This window comes from Magallana gigas, chromosome 8 (assembly GCF_963853765.1).
Source record: "Magallana gigas chromosome 8, xbMagGiga1.1, whole genome shotgun sequence".
Classification (NCBI taxonomy): Eukaryota; Metazoa; Mollusca; class Bivalvia; order Ostreida; family Ostreidae; genus Magallana; species Magallana gigas.
In genome coordinates this window covers 22,586,815-22,594,443 of record NC_088860.1, presented here as the reverse complement: position 1 = coordinate 22,594,443, position 7,629 = coordinate 22,586,815, and the positions used below count along the sequence as shown (strand labels likewise).

Here is a 7,629-nt window from a genome sequence, read left to right as displayed (position 1 = left end):
TGTAGGCCAATTGTCTAGTTGATTGTGATTTCTTCAACAGCTTTTTCTGTTTGATCCATTGGCTTACAAAGGGAACTAATCCATTATGTTTGTTCCGTATACCAGACCAATAGAACATGAGGAAGCGCCTTTATGAGTTGATGTTTATTTCATGTTTCTTTTTAATTTGTGTAGATAAATCAAAGACCTAATTTCAATTTTAATGGTAATTAGTAGTGCAATTTTGTTTTAAAAAAAATAGAATAAAAAGGTCAACGGCATTTGCAAATGCAATTTGTTTTTCAGAACGTAAGGAAAAAGTATTTCAATTTACGTTACTTTGTAATCATTAATACATGCATTCATAGGACTCTTCTTTCAAGGATATCTTGGGTACGCTTTTTATGCACTTATTTAACATTCCCATACGAATTATAAAACACTATATTTTATTCATTAGAACACAGACTCGCTACCCCGAAGTTGATCTAAACGAACCTATAAAAATTAAAAATCTACGAAAGTTGGCCCCCGCGAATTTTACTGAATCCTAAGTGCTCTGAATTGTGACAGGTGATCAGTAAGGTTTATTGCCACCCTCACTTCGAACGTTATATATTTTCGGTGTGGGAAAAAACCCACTAAAATGACATCCGTTAATGGGGACCTAATCATGTTCTGACGATCCCAACGATTTAAACGCCTAAGCGGCCCCGAGCAGACGGTCAGTAGACGTGCGACTTCCGTTGGATTCAATTGAAAGAGAGGTAGCCTGTGGCATAGAACATAAGTTATCTTGGCTGAATTACTGTTTGTTGCTTATATGATATATTGACAACTACATAGCAATTTACCAAAAAAGGGAGAGAAATTATATTTTTTATACGAGTACGGTGTCATAATTGGTATTAATTTGTTATAAAACGATGGTTAAACTGAACAAAAATAATTCAAGTCTCCCAGGTGTTTGTGTAGTTAAGAATTAAGATGATGCAGCCAATCAGAAGATTAAGGTTGTTATTGTGTGCACGACTAAGGGAGTCGTCTGTTTTACTTTAAAATCCCAGTCTTCCGAGACTTCTTGACATCCCGTTATGTAATTTCGTAGTTTTATACCTGCGTTATCAATCCTGTTTAAGCATTCAACACAATCCTCCATCAGACACACACTTAACGGATGATCACAATATCAATGAAAATGGCGACATCGCATTGTCTCCGTTCGAGTCCTTACCCCGGCTGAGTAAACACGCGAGACGCGCACACAAGTGGTCCCCAATCGTTTTCACATTGCAAGGTATAGAATGCAGAAGCCATCTGGAAGGTCCTCAAGGTTTTTGCCAAAGTTTGAAGATTTATATACAATTTAAGAGGAAAAGAAAAAACATTAGGACGAATTTGACAAGTGACACACGACTATCGTAGACGACAGAGAAAAGCCAAGAAGATGACAGTCGCCTGCAAAACCATGGAGAGACAACAGTAACACTACAATATCAAGAGCACTCGATGCATTGTCCAATTAAATAAAATGAAAATTTAGATATTGATGGCGCGATGTTGAGAATGCATTATCTTTAGAGACAATCTTGGTTCATGGTTTTGTCTGTCTGTATGGTTAAGTGGTGTATGGGTGAAGGTGGTGGTGGTGGTGGGGGGGGGGGGGGGGGGTAGCGCTCTTAAAATGGGATATCAACATCCTGACAGGGCATAATCCTCTGTAGTCAATTGAACATTGAATTGCCTGTCGGTGGACGTATCGGGGATATAAACACACAGTACGACATATCCCTCATTTTCTCACCTCTGTGACAGGCGCCTAGCTCCGAAAACTCTCCGCTGTCTAAATGTTTGTTCTAACACTTAAATCTGGAGATTTGATTACTTGCCTTCACAGCGAGTAGATAGCAGGTGTCTACAGAAATTGCTTCAGTTGTTTAACTGAGAGCTCCTCAAATGCAAGGGGGCGTCTATCTAAAAGTTCCAGTGTACGTGTTTGCTATAATGTAGGAGATAAAGTTTTAAATTCAGCGAAACAATTTCATTTAATTTCAAAAAAGTTTCTCTGTTTATGATACAATAAGTCATGCTTTTCATAGCATGAAAAGATACCAATTTGTAATGTTTGATTAAAAAAAATATCATCCTTTATAAATTTAGATTAAAAAAACTTAATATGTCTATATTTTGGTTGCATGTATAATATTTGTATTACTTTGTCTGATATACCAGTAGACATAGTTAATAGATAGGCAAATTGCCGTCGTTGTTGTTGATGGCGATCATTTAAAATTGTTTTGAAAATCTATAAGTTTGTTATCTACAGAATGACTCGGCAAAAATAATTTTTTTTTCTTTGGCTTTTGTTATTGGTAAGCAAACAAATGATGGTCAATTTTGATGGTGGTTTATAACAAATTTGTATGTTCTGTTGATTCTTTACCTCGCTAAAAGGATAATCCGGTAAAAGTGGACCTGTAAAGGTTCGATTTGGTTCCAACTGCATACTAATACCAGTAATCAAGATGGCTGCTGTTATGTTCAGCAAAAAAAGTCAGGAGATTTGCAGTCTGGTAAATTCAGTACTATATTGTTTTGTGAGATCACACACCAGATATTAAACCCACTTTCCCCAGAGGAATATTTTTTTTTACTACCGATGAACCTCGATGAACGAAGCTAACAGTTTAAACAAAATGCAAGTTTATCAAGTTTGCTCTGTGTTTCAAGGATAAAGTACCTAGTCTTCTTGGTTCGAGCACTGGTACACAGTACACTCATTCGGTACACCTTGACCGATTCCGGGAGTCATTTAGATTAGGCACGAATCGGCCTGGGTATGCTGAATGACGAAGTACCGTAGACGCATTTTGATCAGCGCTGACGTCATACTTGCGTATTAGCATAGAAATCCGGGACATCTTAACGTAACATCATAATAGCTACAAGGGGCCGCAGTTTTAACATTCCTAAGTCAGGGCGTTTTTGCACTCTAACCTATTTGCAAAATACCCGTCGACGTACTAATCTCTCCAGAGTGCCTCCAGGGCTGCTAATATTTTTTTCGCTTAACCTATGCAAGATTTTCAACGCGATATCAGGATAATTCCTTTAAACTGTTAATCTTCTACCCTGCTATTGGCCGATTAATCGGCCATTTTATCACTGTTATCTGCAGCATCATCGACATTTTGATCTGTGTGCCATTACTGAACGCGACACACCAGCGATGACCGCGCGATATCGCGACAGAGGTGACATTTTACCTATAAGTCCAGGCGTTTTACCTTCCGTGTTTTTATCGCAAAAACAGACCTTGGCATGCTTATGATGTGATATAATAACAGAATAAAAAAAAACCTGAATATTTTAAAAAGTCGAACAATGAGGTCGATTATAAACATTGACATAATTATTCAGTTTTTATCAAAAGAGAGAGAGAGAGAGAGAGAGAGAGAGAGAGAGAGAGAGAGAGAGAGAGAGAGAGAGAGAGAGAGAGAGAGAGATTAAGAAGGCCAGTATACAATGCTTTCCATACAAAATCAACCGTCAACTACATTGTACAATAAACTACCCAATGATATTGTCGACGTAACCAAAACCATCCAAGTTATGTAAAACAAGCTTGTATAATGCTTCATATACTTAATTCTTTGAAAAGCGCAATTTGTTCCGCTTTTCAGAATGTAGTTTATCAAAATTATAAAAATAAAGGTCGCTTAACATAGAGATAAAAGATTAGAAGATTAATCAAACCTATAGACTTGTTTCATGTACCCCCCCCCCCCCCCAGAAAAAAAAGATCAAAACTTAAAAAAAAAAAAAATGACGTTCAATTGCTTATGACCTTCAAAAATTGACATGTTTTTAACAATTATTATTACAGTGATATATTGATTTTAAAAAGTAAACATCATATTTAATATACATTTCTCTGCAGATTTCGCATGATTGTTTCCTGATCAAAGTACTGAAAGTACTAAAGATAATGATTAGTTTTTGTTCACTTGTGCAGATGTGCTACTAATAGTAACATTTATGTTTTGTCTATTAATAGTACTTAACATTTATATTTTGTCTACCTACAGCCAAAACGTTGCTTTTAGCAAATCTCGGCGAAAAGGTATTATATACTTTGTCGGACACCCATGACCAGTATAAACTACGGTTCCATATAACTGAAGATGTCGTGTGTTACAATTTATTCTTCAAAAAATTAAATAAAACATTAACGATTAATTTTACCGTTATAAAAAATGTAATTAAAATACAAAATTAAATTAGTAACTTGATATTTCCCTTAGTTTTCTGCATTAATGCCACACGAAACCTAACGGAAATATGAGATCGGCCACTTTTATGGGATTTTGTTTACGGGGTTTTTCTTGTCTATTTCATTTTTTGGATGCTCTCCCGATGATGTGTACAAAACAAAATTAGTCAGACAAGAGCATATAAAAGTTGTCAAAAGTTGTAACCGGAAGTTCTTAGCAGGTGTATAAAATCAAAACCGAATGCGTGAAAACATGGCTCTATTTTAACTGTTTCACTTTTTTTTTGTTTATCTAAATTCCAGCGATAATCATTATCATGCTAAGTACTACAGTGTTCATTTAATGATTAAGTTTGAATCATCGACATATTCTATTCAATTTTTTGTACACCGATTCGTTAGTTAATGTTTGGTATGCGGTTAAGTTAAAAACAAAACCTGAAGTAAATAAAGGACCCGTGTCATAAAGCATTGTGATCAAACGCACATACATCTTCGTGTCTCCGTCTCCTCTTGTTGTCGTTGTACCGTAGAACGGGTTTTGACTGTGTATTGTATAGCCAGTGTTTGTACATGCGTACATAACATACCGCGCGCTCTTTGAAGTCTCCCTAATGTTTATTTTGCCGCACTGCCCTTAACGGACGCCGATATAATCGTCCACCTGTAGTCACTCTGACCATAACCAGCTTGTATTACGACATCTACAAACACGTCTCTTGGACGAGGCAGTCCCAAAAATGAAAAGCTTTCTATCGTATCCAGGCGCACGGAATAGTTCGTCGCAGACTAATAACCGGCTGGGATGGTGTGGGAACATTGGCGATCCCCCACGCAGGCCGTCAGACCGACTGGCTGGCTAGCAATGAGTGAATTACGTCAGACAGACTTATCTATTTATCTGTCACTTTCTGTCTATTAATAGTTTGGTATAAACTCGAGAGAGAGAGAAAAAGAAAAGGCGTCAACGTAGGACCAAGAGACGTAACTCGTAAAACTCAAGAAATAAGTAGTTAAATGTATGCTTTCGATTTCATGCAACTTAATGCAAGAACATGAAAAATTTATCGCAATTACATTCAAATTTAATATTCATCAAATATAAATACTGCAAAAGTTTAAATGTTATCTTACCGTCAGCTTGTCCGATTTTTAATCCAACAATGATTTTTAAAGGGAGTTAATCCAAAATGGAATTGAAATTTCTGGTCCGAGAAAAGTTCGCGAATTTCCTTGCAAACGGTAACTGTGTGTATATATACTGACCTACCCATTTGCTCTGCTATATTTATATTTTAAGCAACCGATTATATTAGGGATTTCTGTTGATGAGAAGTCTAAATCGTTTAAAATTCAAATTCCTCGTGGAGACGAGCGTCCGCCGTATTGTTGATGAAGAGGTTGAAATCAGAGGCAGACAATTAAATGTGGGCTGCGTGCATTCTGACAATGTATGGGTTTGAAGGTGCAAGGATCATTGGAAGGCGCGATAGAAAAACAAATAATGGAGCAAATTCTGGCGCTTTTATTTGTTTAGATGGTAAACAAATCTACTATTAAATCGTTCATAGACTGAAAAACATCGACACTTTGTCGAAGTGGGGGAGACAGAGCGATCGACTCGTCTCTCTCGTCTGAACCATTGACGTCCCAGCTACCTCCAAATTCCTCGCACCTGCCAAAAACTCGCGGCGCTGTTTTCTTTCCATTTCTTTTAAGGTTTTCCCTGTCTGAAGTTAATTGTTTCACGTCTGGACAACTCCTTTCATTTGCAATCATTTAAGAAAAAAAAAGAGAGAGAGAAGGAAATATTTGTTTTTCAAATATACAGAGATAGAAATAATTTGGTACTTCCTGCATATTTGTCTGAAATGTTCTCTAGTTGACATGTTCCCATATATACGTATAAGATATACATGTATATATATTTTTTTCATCATTTTATTAATGATTAAGTTAATTACTCAGTAAGTATGTAATCCAACTTAAGATTATTCTACTTTCGTATCAGTCTAAGTTTTGGACTGTAAGCTTGACCTTTTGAAGTTATAAAGTTGTAGTCTTTGAGTCCTTTTTTTTTTAAAGATTGGCCTAACTTGAATAAGCAAAATAAAACCCACATTACATGCTGACAGTTTTCTGTTCATTGATATCCCAGCATGCACTATAAAAAGAGTGTTTTTGTTCTCTCTAGTTTATTTTTGTGTCTGCATGTTGCAAGTGTTTATATATTTAAAAAAAAATTACAGTATAAAATATCAATCAAGCGACAAAACATACCGCTACTCACTGTAATAAAATCAAAAGAAATGAACACTTAGTATTCTTCCGTTTACTTTTATAAAAATGAAATAATGATGCAAAGTAAAATATAAGACAATAGCCAATTGTTTCTGTAATAGAAGTTTACCTTTAAAAAGGCTGGAATATCTGACGTTTTCCTGACGAGTAAAATATCAAAATCGTTAAAACGGCCAGGAAAGCATCGGATATTTTGGACTAACCCACATAATTTTAAAAAAAAACCCGTAATGTGCCAATGCTTGCATATACATGTAGACACGGTTCAATTTGCTCGGTGGATTGCATAACGGTTCTTTTTCTGTAAGTACATGCATTTGTAAAGAATAAAAATACACCTCCAAAATCTTTTTTTTTTAAATTCAAGGTAAAATTTGTTTCATGACTATAAACTAAGAAATGATAATTCTGTTTTATTTCTTTAATAGAAATTTTTGTGAGTTCATATATTTGTGAGTGATCAATCATCAGGGAATAGATACATGTATCTAACGTTAAAGATTAATCAAATGCAATTTAAAACCCCTTGCTTCACCTTTTTAACCTTTTTTTCTCAGGCTTCAACTAAGAATAACATCACACTAAGAACTATCATCATTTTTCAAAATATATATCGACGGTTTTATTTATCGAGGGTTTACAGTGTACGGACATTTTCGGGAATGGTTTAAAAACTCTGGTAAAGGTTAGTTTAGTTTATACAACAATACGTTGTTATGCAGATTAATTATTCCATATGAAATAATGTAAATATTTTCAAACCGAAATCATTTAAAAAAAAAAGAAAAATTTTAGTGTCAGAAGTGGGATTCGAACCCACGCCTGGAGAACCAGACTGCGACCTGAACGCAGCGCCTTAGACCGCTCGGCCATCCTGACTACAAACTATACAGGATTATAAACAAAGCATATATTTGTAAAGTTATGAATTTCATAAACCTATCGTTTTAATCGTTTGTTATTGCTATATTGATGTAAAAATCTTTAATTCTAGGAATTATTGATGAAAATATTAAGATAATAGATCCAATAACTTGTAATCCATTTTAAACGCCGATTGGTCTATTTTCACCTCT

General features: G+C 35.4%; 1 non-coding gene across 1 annotated transcript; it reads right to left on the bottom strand.

Moving 5' to 3' along the window:
• Nucleotides 1-7,348: 7,348 nt before the first annotated feature.
• Trnal-cag (transfer RNA leucine (anticodon CAG)) lies at nucleotides 7,349-7,432 on the bottom strand. The gene has a single exon. It is a non-coding gene; the product is annotated as a tRNA-Leu (tRNA).
• Nucleotides 7,433-7,629: the final 197 nt, after the last annotated feature.